General features: G+C 52.3%; 1 pseudogene; it reads left to right on the forward strand.

Annotated features, from left to right (window-relative positions):
- The first annotated feature begins 3339 nt into the window (after nucleotides 1-3339).
- LOC141423481 (small ribosomal subunit protein uS2B-like) lies at nucleotides 3340-7710 on the forward strand (annotated as a pseudogene).
- The last annotated feature ends 4557 nt before the right edge of the window (nucleotides 7711-12267 follow it).

Raw genomic sequence — 12267 nt, forward strand, 5'->3', positions numbered from 1 at the left:
AATGCCCAAGTCCTGGTGCTGAGCCCTCCCACTAGGACTGATCTCAAGCTGCCAGAGGCTTAAGGACGGCTTCACAAAACTCCTGTCACTTCACAAGTGACTTCCAGAGCTGACTGTCCTCCCTCCACTGGGTCTGAGTGACCAGGCTGGTCCCTGCAGGAGTCTCTCGGCACTGGTGGCAGGGGGCTTCCACGGGTTTGCGGGAGCTTCATTTCCCTCACTTCGAGTCTGGCTGAGGGTCTGGCAGATTCCTACTAATTAACTGCAGAGAAGAGGAAGCAGCAGGACGAGGACAAGGCAGAATCCTCCAGAAAGAAGAGACCTAGGGACGAGGAACCACCCAGCTGCCCTCTGGGAGGCTGGAGAGGCCATGAGGCTCCTGAAACCGCTCTACTGCCATCAGCTGCAAAGCTCAGACTCAGAGAGGGAGGCTCACTGTGGCCACCATTTCATCCAAAAATTACAGAGAATCAGGACTCGACTCACCCTTTGATTGCCATTGAACAGGTGATGAGACCTTGTGTCATCACGAGTCACCGCATTTTCTAGCTAAAGCCTCACGAAGCCCTTTGGTCAGAAGCGGTGTTGTATACTGAGGTTGAGAGCAGGGACCCTGAGCAGATGACCCGGGCTCCATCCTGGCGGTGCCTATGTCCCCATGTGTAGCCTCTCTGTGCCCGAGGGTCCCCATCTGCAGAAAGAAATGGCTACTGGACATAGCTGGGTGAAGGGTCAGGGTGGGGATGGGGATATATTTGAGGAGGAGGGAATAGCACGTGCAAAGGTCCTGAGGGGCTGGGGGCTTGTTATGTCCAAGTCCAGAAGGGAAGCCTGAGTGGCCAAGACCCAGTAGACACAGTGGCCAGGGAGGGAAGGTGGGTCTTATTCTCGGGACCTACCCTGGTGAGGGTGTCAAGGAGAAGCTCGGGATGTCCTGGGGACACAGGGCTATGGAGGGAGCTGCCAGGAGGTAGAATGAGGGCACCTGGCCTCCAGAACATGGCTGGCTCCAGTGGCCCCCAAAGAGGAAGTTAAGATTCCCCTGGGGCTGCAGGTTTGCGTGGGGACCAGGGAGACACCAGGCTCCCCCGGCAAATGGTTTCATGGCCACAGTCAATGTCCCTACAGTTCCTCGAGCAGAGAATGCACCTCACCGCTCCACCCATGAGGATTGGGGACAATTAACTATTTGGTCAGGTGACACAGCAGCATTTGGAGTCAAAAGTAATGAATGAACCTAAAAGAAGCGAAGCCCTGGAACTCAGTGTCAAGGACGCCGATGAATAATTACAGCTGGCCGTGGCCGCATCTCACAGAGGCTCATTCCTCAGTGTGTCACGTTTCCCTGCGTGTGGCAGGCAGGACCTGGCTTCCTGGCACGGAGACTCCCTTAATTAAATCTTATTTGTCAAGAACAGGAGACGTTCTGTGCTTCTCAGACTCCATTGCTGCAAACTTTGCCACTTTTTCTCCACAAAACGCTCCTTTGCTGCTCAGAAGAGCTGGCTCTTTGCTGTCTTCCACCCGTGAGGAGGAAGAGCCCTGTGTTCCCTGTCAGGGGACCAATTGTCCTCCTTTAAGCATCCCCAGGCCTCCTCTGAAATTATGGCTCCTGGGAAATAACGCACCGCTCCCCTTCCCGCAGAGACCTGGAGCCTGCCAATGGCCTGTGGTAATGACCTCTGGCTCCAATGTGGTCCCTCTTCCTGTCACTTCTGGGGCTTCGAGGCTGACACATGTCTCTCAGCTTCTCAGAAAAGCCCTGAATCAAGGCTCTAGTCAGCAATGCCTCCTTCCCTGTTTTCAGCTCACTCACGGCTCTCATCTGTGCTCTGTGACAGCTCCTGCCATGCCTGCCACCTGCACTGCTGTGTGGGAAGGACAGTCTCAAGTTCAAGGTCTCTGGCAGGTAAACAACACAGTTCCAAATTCACAGACATCCTCTGCAATCAGCATCGAGTACCCATCAAGAACCGACCTTGGTGCCGTGGCGAGGAGCGGGTAACTGATGTGCTTGTCAGGATAATGGAAGGTCCCCGATCTGTGTCGATGTGGAAGAAGAAACCACTTAAGAGTGTCAGGAGAACATGTCAGCCCCCTCCTCCTCCTGCCTTTGACATTGACTCACCCATATGTGGAACGGAGTCCTTGTGGTGGCAAAGTATCAAAGATCCCGTGCAAATGACTGGCATGGAGCCAGAGAGTGGAAACAGGTGACTGCAGGTCCCTGTTCACCATCCCTCCTGGGGCAGGAGAAGACCTACAGGGGCTGAGATGCCAGTGTGACTCCTGCCAGGTCCTCAGAGGCCAGCAGGGACTGAGAAGCTGGATGGGTGTCCCTGGGAGTTCAGGTACAAAAACTTTTATCAAAAGTTCAAAGTCATCCAGGCACAGCCTGGAGATTCTGCCGAAGTCCATCTACTGTCCTCCTGTGAGTGACACTCAGGTCAGGCCAACACTAGTGGAGGTGGTGACATGTCACTGAGGGACCTTGAGCCAAGGCACCTGTTCCTGTCCCAACCCTGCCCTGCCAACTCATCTGCTCTGAGTGCTGAGAAGACCTCCTCTTCTCCCTGGGCCTCAGTGTCCCTACTGATGACTGACACAGTCCCTGCAATAGTCCTTGGTGTCGCGTCGAGTGAGATAAAGAGACTTGGGGGGTTGTCCTTTTGCTGCTGGGGTTCCCAGAAGAGAATCCTCAACAGGAGTCAGGAGTGAGCAGGGAGCCTTCTGCACTTAGCCTATGTGGGGACCTGCACATCAGGACCCTGCATGTGCATGGGGAGACAGCCAGGGGCCTGTTTGTCACTGGCCCCTCTTATTTCCTGTCCCTCTCTGGCCCAAGTTCACTCTCCTGGGAGCCATCTCCCTGCCTCCAGGTTGAATCACCAGGTCTTCCAGTGGGTGTGGGGAAGCCCAATCCATCCTGTGCTAGTTAGCTGCTGCGTTTGTCTTTCTTAGTGGTATAGAAAACAGGGATGCTCCATTCTTCGATCTTGTGTCATATATGTGTGGAGCTGCCCTTGACCAGCCATGCCGAAGGTCACACGAGACAACTTGGGGCTGACAGGCCTTCACGTGTTACAAAACACTCTGCAGTTGTGCACACCAGCTGTACATGGGGAGTGACCCTGGCCAACACCACCCCTCTCTAGGCCTCATTTCCTTGTCTACTCTTGGAGGGCGCTGGACTGAACCCTGACTTGAGTTCTTATTGAATGGAGCAGGCGGTGGGGGGGAGGGGGATGATGTCTTGTGACATCCTAAAGACTGAGGAATATGACCTGGTCACTTTGAACCAAGTTCTTTGGATGAAATAGAGACAGGAGCCCCCTCCAGATGCCCACCTATGGGCATGGTGCCCTATGCCGGGTAAAGAGCAAACGGCCCACTCCCAGTTACTGTGCTGCATGTCAGGGGAGGGGTGAGTGAGGAGTCCTGAGTAGACCCTGCTCTGCACAAGACACAGCAGGCCAGAAGGCGAGAGGCCCCTGCTGAGAAAACAAAAATCTGACAAGCGATGTCATTTCCTGGGCAATGTCTGCAAAGAGATCCATGTTTGTGCACGGGCTCTGCACAGGCAAAGGCGGTGCAGGCTGGTCCTGATGTCATCGTACTCAAGAGCAATTTCAGGGCTGGCTGCAGTGAAAGGGAAGGCCCAGTTGGGCGCCTGGAGACAGCTGTTTCCAGGGGACCTGCTCTTCTGACAGCTCGGAGCCCTTTGGGAGAGCCACAGTGGGGAGCGCAATTGTGCAGGTGACCTGATTGCAGGCATTGTAGACTTGACCTTTAGTTAGCTACTTTTAGAACCTGTAGGTTTCCAATCTTAAAAATGGAAAATGATTTTCATTATAAAAGAAATGTGTATTAGAACTAAATAATCCCAGGAGTACCACCTCGTGACCTTTCAGTTGGAATTTAGAGTTCTGAGAGTGGTGCCGTAGGCCTGCCATTTCTATACAAAGATCTGTCTGTGTCCCCTGGCCTGCTTGCTCTAAAAGTAAGCTGAGTCTAGGTCCAGCACTGAAGGTTCACTATGTTCCATCCTACAGGACAGGCAAGGTCATTTCTGGTCACTATGGTCCACTTCCCCTTCCTGAAGTTCCTTTTGGGACTCACCCTCCTGGTGTAGGAGTTGCATGAGTGACTCGTGGTGAGATTGTTGCCAGGAAAGCTGAGAGTGAGGCCCTCTCTCTTGTCCTGGTACGTAGAAAGGTGGACAATGGTTTAGACGTGGCCTGCCATGGGCTCTTTCCTGCAGCTTCAAACTGTGTGAGTAAAGAAAGAGGGGAGGCCAGAGGGAGGTCACTTGTCCGGGGGCAGTGTCCAGACCCTCCAGTTCTGGATGGGAGATGCTGTGACTTGGCCACATAGATCCTGTAGTTTCTGTCCCCTCCCCAACACGCCTGCTCTGTGAGCTGCAGATCCCGGGAGGAGGCCATTCTGCTCATGCTGGAGAACCTCAGCTGTACCACAGCCCATCTGGCTGACCAGGGAGGACATCCCTGAATGTTTCACAGTCCTGTTTTCAGGAGACATGAGAAACTTCCAGGGTCAGCTCTCACCAGGATCCTTCTTTGGAAACTCCTTGGTTGCAAAAGTAACTACAGGCGTACAGGGACAGCTCTACCCACACGAGCTGGAGGTGAGCAAAGGGCTCAGGCCATCTGGAGAAAGCTGGAAATGGGAGGTGAGGTCTGGTTCAGGAGGGCTTCTTGTGAGCACAGAGGCCGTTATCTGGGAAGGATGTCAGGGTGAAGCGGGTGCCTCAAAGATTGTCCACCTCAGAGCTCTAGAGACTGTGCCCATCACTGGTTAGCAGCACACAGCACCCTCCCCGAATGGAGGAAGGGGCTAATCTCATCCGTCAAGGAAATCTACACAGTACTTTTGAACAAACGACCTCTTTGGGACGTGCTCTGGGACATCTTTCCACTGCCTGGTTCTTACAGCGAAGGTCTGTTTCCCTTTGAGATAGATCGATTTGCAGTATGAGGCATATACCATTAATTTTATTTTTTGTGGGACACGTCCAGATTTTCCCTTTCACAAGCCTATCAAATCCTAGGTGGTCTCGAGCAGGCCTTTTCCTAAGCAGTGTGCCAGGCTAACCCTCCCACAACGAGACAAGTTTTGGGAATGATTTGCTTCCCTTCCCCACCTCTCCCTCTCCAGGGAACCGTAGAGCCAGTGAAAAGTGCCATGGGGATGAGTTAGGGGTTCAGGCCCCATCCTCATACAGAAAGAGGGTGCACAGAATGTGCTGGGTTTCATCCCCAGCACTGGAAAACGAAGCAAAATGAACTGACATGAAATAAAATAAAATAAAACATTGCATGCAAGTCTGACTTTTTCACTCCTAGCCAAATCTTTGATTTCCTTGATCCTTTTTAATCAGGATTCTCCTATTTTGCTTCATTTAAATTTACGGAGATATAATTCATATACCATAAAACTCACCCTTTGAAAGGACATAATCCCGTGGTTTTTAATATTCACAAAGCTGTGTAGCCATTGCTACTCTCCAATTCTAGAACCTTTTCACTGCCCGAAGGAAACCCCGTACTTATTATGGGAACCGCTGCATGTAGTGCCTAATTTATTTTCTGTCTCTATGAACTTGGCTGTTTCAGACCTTTTATGTAAATGGAATTGCACATTACGTGACCTTTTGTGTCTGGCTTCTTTCCGTGATGTCTTCAAGGTTCGTCCGTGTTCTAGTGTGGATGAGGACTTCATTTTCTTCAGGCTGGATCATCTTCTTTTATAAATATTTTGACTTTAAGTAAAGAGCACTTCATTTTTCTTTTGGTTTTTAAGTGAGGGACATTATAAATTACCTTAGCAAACAACCAAATGTCCCATGTGCCCCCACCCGCCCCACCCCTGAGATCACCAGGGAGCCTTGCTTAGCGAAGCAGAGAGGACCTCAGGCCCTTTGCACTGAAATCTTGTGGGACAAAGCTCTGCTGAGCAGCCGTCCTGTGACCCTGGGGGAGGGTGTGCCTGAGAACGGTAGGTCTGGGCACAGAGGCCCTGGACCTGGAGACGAGGGTGATGACTGACTTGTGGGTCGTAATGAGAGCCCATGACACCTGGTCCTGCCTGGGAAAGGGAGAAATCTGCTCTCCCTCCTGCTTGGACCTGTAGTCAGGTTTTGTCACCTGTGAGAGAGTGATGGTGGCTCTGGGCTGAGGCTCCCATGTGGACTCCACCTCTTACTGGTTATACAAGTGGGCAAGTCATCCGTTCCCCACTGGAAAGCGGGGAGTCAGGAGACCCCCTTCGCTGAATTGCTTTCCAGGACTGAATAATTGGACTCAAGACAAAGGCTCGCGGAATCCGCCCGGCGGTCATCACTCCCATTGCTGCCCGACCTGATGCAGATGCTCAGAGGAAGGAGCAGGCCGCTGTGCAAACCGAGCCCACCACACCTGGACACCCACGTGCCCAGGGGTGAGGACCCCGAGGAGGGACATGTGGCCCAGAGAGGACCCAAGCTTGGGAGCTCTGTAGGGATTTTAGAGTCCTGACTCCTTGTATCCTAGGCAAGACATGGTGGCTTGCAGTCCTGCCTCTGCAGGTGATTGACCACAGGGCTGGGCTCCCCTCCTTCCTCCTTGTTTGTCCCTCCTCAGTCTCTTTCAGCCCTGCAAGTGGCTCCAAATCACCCCATTCCAGCACACGTAGTCAAGAAGGCCTTCCCTGCTTCTTTTAGCAGCTAAGAGAGCTGATCCTGCTGTGTAAGAGCTGTGTGACCTGGAGCAGGTTCCTCAGCCTCTCTGATCCTTCTCACCTGAAACAAGGGCTAAGGATGCCTCTACCATGTTTACTATGACAATATTTGACTCTTGCTGACTTTCTATGAAGATAAGGAATAATGTTTATAAATGTCATCGAGAAATTGGAGCTTGCTTTTGTGCTACCCAGGGAAGGATGTTGTTGATTCGTGTCATAACTTGAAGGGAAGTTTAATACAGTATCTGGGTCCTTGACATCCTGCAAATGGAAGAAGAAGATGTCCTCAAATTCCTTGCAGCAGAAGCCCACTGAGGCACCAACCTTGACTTCCAGATGGAAGGGAAGTGATGGTAGCTGGACCTGGGAAAAACTTCTCGTGCCATCCTTGCTCTTGAAAACCCAGCTGAGAGGGTCAGCATCCTCTCCTTCAGGAACCTTCACTAACCAGATCCAGGAAGCTTTCTGGGGGCCGCATCTCCTGGTGGTGACTGATCCCAGGGCCGAGCACCAGCCTGTCACAGATGCATCTTGTCAGTCAACCTGCCTACCGTTGCTCTGTCCACAGAGTCCCCTCTGCGCTACGTGGACACCGACATCCCGTGCAGCAAGGGACTCACGCAGTGGGGTCTGATGTGGTGGATGCTGACCCGGGCAGTTCTGTGTGTGTGTGGCATCAGCTCTGTGAACATCCACTGAAGCTCAAGACAGAGCTCTACTTCTATAGAGATCCTGAATTGAAAAGGAAGAGCAGGCCGTGGCTGGAAAGGCTGTGACCCGGGAGGAATTCCAGGGCGAATGGACCACGCCAGTTCCTGAGTCCACCACAACTCAGCCTGAGGTCGCAGACTGGTCCCAAGGTGTGCAGGTGCTGTTGTGCCTCTGCAGCTGTTGCCTACTGAAGACCAGAGGACCTGACCTGCCACTGAGGGCTGGTCTGCCAGGCCACTGAATGGTGGGACCAGCTACTGAGGGCTCTTAAGCCATTCATTAGCAGATTCTTCAGCAAAATGGAAGGAAGGTTGATGAGAAATAAACTCCAGTTTCCAAAGAAAAAAGACAAAGAAAGAAATTGGAGTTCATGGTAGAAGCAGAGCCTCTCTGCCCGGGAGGAGGGGAGATGGAGTGAGATTTTCCTGTGTTCAGGACCTTTTCTGAGCGAGTTGTGTCAGCTTCTTGGACATTTGCTGTGAACACACTCGTCAGCCCTGTGGCCTGGGACGAGGTCACACCCTGGTCCCGGCATTGACAGCTATGTGGCCCTCTGTCTTGGCACTGCCAGATAAGCCTGTAACAGGTTGGAGCTCTGTGTTCCCTTTGGTACCACAAGGCTGGGGTACAAAATATGTATTTTCTCAAAATATTTCTTCTCCAGAATTCCTTTCCATTTAGAAATTTTAAATCATTCTGAAAGGAAATGTGAGTTCCCTGCGTTTACCAAAGGGGACCTGGGCTAACAACAGTGCATGTGGGGTGGCCCAGCCTTGTGAGAATGGAGGTGACCAGAGATCTCAGCACCTCTCAGAAAGGCCTGCTGAACGGTGTTTGATGACATGAGGGTCAAGCAAGGCAGCCTAAGAGTCTCAGGACAAATTCATCTTGAGCTAAAATTTCTGCCCTATCAAAGTCATTTTTTTCTGTCAGTGGCAGATTAATTGTGACCACAGGACCTGAATTTCACTGTGAATCAGCTTTTTCTCTGAGGCCTTCAGCCTGGCCTGGTGGAGGCTCTCAGATGACTTACAGTCACCTTCTGGGGAGCGTTTTGCAGGGAGGGGGACGTCCGCTATCAAGGAAGGGCCTCCTCCTCCCCTTCCATGTAGCCCGGGAGGGCAGGCCGAGCCTGGACTCATCCCGTGGAGGACCGGTTTGACTCAATGCTCTGCTGCTCATATTTCATTCTACCGCTGCTTCATCCTCAGCGTGGGGCCGTGGGTGGGTGGGTGACCTGAAGACCAGGGAAGACCAAGGTTTGGATCTGATGGGATTAATCCCGAATCCTGATGTCTCTGTGTTTTCTCCTTCCTGACACCAGACACCACAAGAAAAAGCCCATGACCATCAGTGGGTTCCTGAGGTGAGGGTGGGAACGAGTGAGCCCTTGAAGGTGCTGTGGGTCTGAGTAGCAGACCCTCTGTCTGGGCTTGGAATCAGCGCCTGCTAAAAGCACAGGCAGTTTGGGATGATGATTTCCTCCTTTTCAGCAAAATAACACCTGTTCACTGCAGATGATCAGATGTGTAATAGGCAAGGATGTGTTGTGAGGTGTGCCAGTACTTGAGGTGCACAGTGCTCAGTTCACCGCCTCCAGCTCAGCCAGCAGCCTAGGGTTGGCTTCTTGGGGCAGCTGGTGTGGGGCCTGGTGGTGGGGGCAGCTGGGCTGCTGCTGTAAGGCACTAGGAAGCCACTGGAGTGTCCCTAGTCCACTCTGTCCCTGTGTGTAGGGAGATCACTGTCTCCTGGAGAGGGACAGACCAGGGTAGGAATGGTCATCTCCTCTTCTGTGGCCCGGTCCCCTTGCTGGGCCCCCATGCAGTGGCCCACAGACAGCACAGAGCTGCCCCCTCAGCAGGCAGTGCCCAGTTCCACAGAAAACACCTGGCCCTCGGGATGGGGCTATACTTCCCCTCTAAGCAGAACCTGGTGATGGTGTCCACGGTGACAGGGACGGCGGGCTCACCGCAGAGGCTCCATGCAACAGAGGATGGGACTAAAGAGCAGAGCCAGACTCGTTCCCCCGTCTTCCCACAGCAGCTGTTTTTCAGTAACCAAGCTCCTGGACTGTGGCCTGTGAGGACATCCGAGTCCATGTCACTGACACTGTCTGCTGATTTTTACTGAATCCTGGAGTCAGTGAGTGAAGCTGCCTGATGTGCGCCTCTGAGCCTGTGTCCTTGCGCGGCTGGGGATGGCCACGTTGATGTGACCACTGCTGCCCACATTAGCTGTGGCCCTGGCTGGCACAGCTGGCTCTGGACGGTCTGAGCTGGATGTTAGTGGGAAGTGGCTTTGTTCTGCCCAGCTGCTATCTCCAGCCGCTCCTGTGAGGCCGGATGTGCGGGGCCAGGTCCTGTCTTCAGTGAAAATGCTGATAACTTTGCCAGTTAGGGATGTTTTGCGTTAACTTTGGTATTTATCTTGGTCACAGACTCTTTCTGTGATCCCTTACAGTTCACACCTCACCTGATCCAGAGGTGAAGCCTCAGGCACCTCACCCAGGTCCCTGTCCTAGGTTTCAGGTCTCTGGTCCCTGTTTCTTGATGAGCTTTGGGGGTCTTCCTGAGGTTTTGGTTATTTTTATTTACAAAAACAGACTTGCTAATGATTAGTGAAATAATTCATCTTTTTTCTTTTGGCACTACTGGACTTTGAACTCAGGGCCTCATACTTGCTAAGCAGGAGTTCTGTCATTTGTGCCAGGCTTCTGGCCCTTGTTGCCTTTTTAGGTTATTTTTAAGCAAGGGTCTCACTTTTTGCCCAGCATCTCTATTTTCCTATTTATGCCTGGGTAGTTGGGATTACAGAGTGTGTCAACACACCTAGCTTATTTGTTGAGATGGGGTCTTTCTAAGGTTTTGCCCAGACTGACCACAATCCTCCCAATTTCTGCCTCCAGAGTAGTTTAGAACTATAGGCATGAGCCAACATGCCTCACTGAATAATTCATCTTTAGGTGTTATAAAGTCCAGGCTGATCCAAATATGAACTTTAATCTCACATCCAGGTTGTTGTTTATCCGCTCTCCCGGCTCACGTTTAACCCCAGACTCAGGACCCTTAGTGGGGAGGGACTGGTTGGGTGGGTTCAGAGGAGGGACTGGCCCAAAGTTTTGTGCTCATTGACTCAATTGATGAGTGCTACCCAAGTACTGATTCTCTGTTATGAGGTATTACATTTGTTCATTTGCTAAAATACAGGGCAGGGCATGCTGCACATACCTGTAATCTCAGCAGCTACTAGGGAGACTGAGGTAGGAGGAATGCTTTCTGAGGCCAGGCCAGGCAAAAGAACACTAGATTCCATCTGAAAACTAACTAAAGTAAAAAACAAGAGTAAAGCCCTGAGTTCAAATTCCCTTACATCCCCCATAAAACTGCCCCAAATATAAACAGCTATTTAGAACTTGCTGTTCATGCACCAGCAGACACTCAGGCGCTGAGGACAGTAATAAATCATATAACCCCAAACAACCGCCCACACTAAGCTCAAATCCAGGAAAGACCAAAAATAAACAAAACCCGTGTGTGTGTGTGTGTGTGACATCAGAAGGTCCCCAGCGTTGTGGAGAAAAGTAAGGCAGAGAAAAGGGCAGGGAAGGGTGGGTTGAGACCCCTGACCTCCCAGTCTTTCTGGTGTCGGCTGTGTGGGCTTTGGCTGGTGCTTTCCTAGGAGCCTCGTTCTTCACACAGAGTGAGGCAGCTTGAGGCTTCTCAGTGCTCCTCAGGGAGTAACCTGCTGACGCCATTGCCAAGGATGATCTGCTCATGGAAAGGTGGGGATGACTCCAGCGCAGGCCATCGGGGCTGGCCCCAGCCTCAGCTCCCTGTACCAGTGAGATGTGTCCGTGGCTTGGCGGGGCCTCATGCAGGCGCCACACCTCCTCGTTCCAGCTGTGCGGCCTGCTTTGGTCCATGAGTCACCACAGACAGGAGCTGAACAGAACCTGGGTATCTAAGTGCTCTGGACCTGGTCCCCTAACTCTCTTTCCCAAGAGGCCAGCATGCCCTGGGGACAGCGGTTCATTGCTGACAGGAGGCAGGTGCAGCAGACACAGTCCCACCCTCAGTTTGGAGTCCAGCCTAGCCCAGAAGGGCCTCAGTCCAGCCAGGCCACTGATGCAGGAGTGGAAGTCGATCTCCCCATCCGTGAGGTGGAGTTTCCAGGTGGTTTGTTGACTTAGCGTGTGTCACCACAGCAATGGCTGCCTGAGATGATGGACTGAGGGCATGCTGGGAGATGAGTGACAGGTCTCTGTTGTCACCGAGCTTATGTTGTAATGGGGAGGACAGGTCATGGGTGGCTAAGATAAATGATCTTAGAATAATTGTGTGTCCCAAATATTGTGTGGAGGACATTCTGAGAACTAGGGTGTATGTAACTTCCTAAGTCAGAAGACAGGGTTAGGACTTGGTGACTTAGCCAAGGTCAAGTCCAAGTGATGGCAGAGAAGTGATCTTCAAGGGGAGACTCTCCCCAGCGAATGGTAATCAGCCAAGTAAAGCCAGAAGGTGGGAGGTGACATGTTTCAGGCAAAGTGAACAGCAGGGACCCAGAGGTAGGGGGACATCTTATGCTCAGGGGACAGGGGAATGTCCCATGGGTGGGAACTGAGTAGATGAGAGGAGGGTGGAGAGCTGGGAAGAGGGACCCCAGGCAGAGGGCAACGCAGGGGCAAAGGCCCAGTGCAGCAGAGGTGCAGCAGCAGGGCGGAGACCAGGAGGCCGGAGAGGAGGGGGTCACAGCACTTCCTGGGAATCTCAGTAAGGAAAAGAACAGTTTGAATGTTCGTGTGGAGAGAGAAACCAGGGT

Source organism: Castor canadensis, chromosome 5 (genome assembly GCF_047511655.1).
Source record: "Castor canadensis chromosome 5, mCasCan1.hap1v2, whole genome shotgun sequence".
NCBI classification, from domain to species: Eukaryota; Metazoa; Chordata; class Mammalia; order Rodentia; family Castoridae; genus Castor; species Castor canadensis.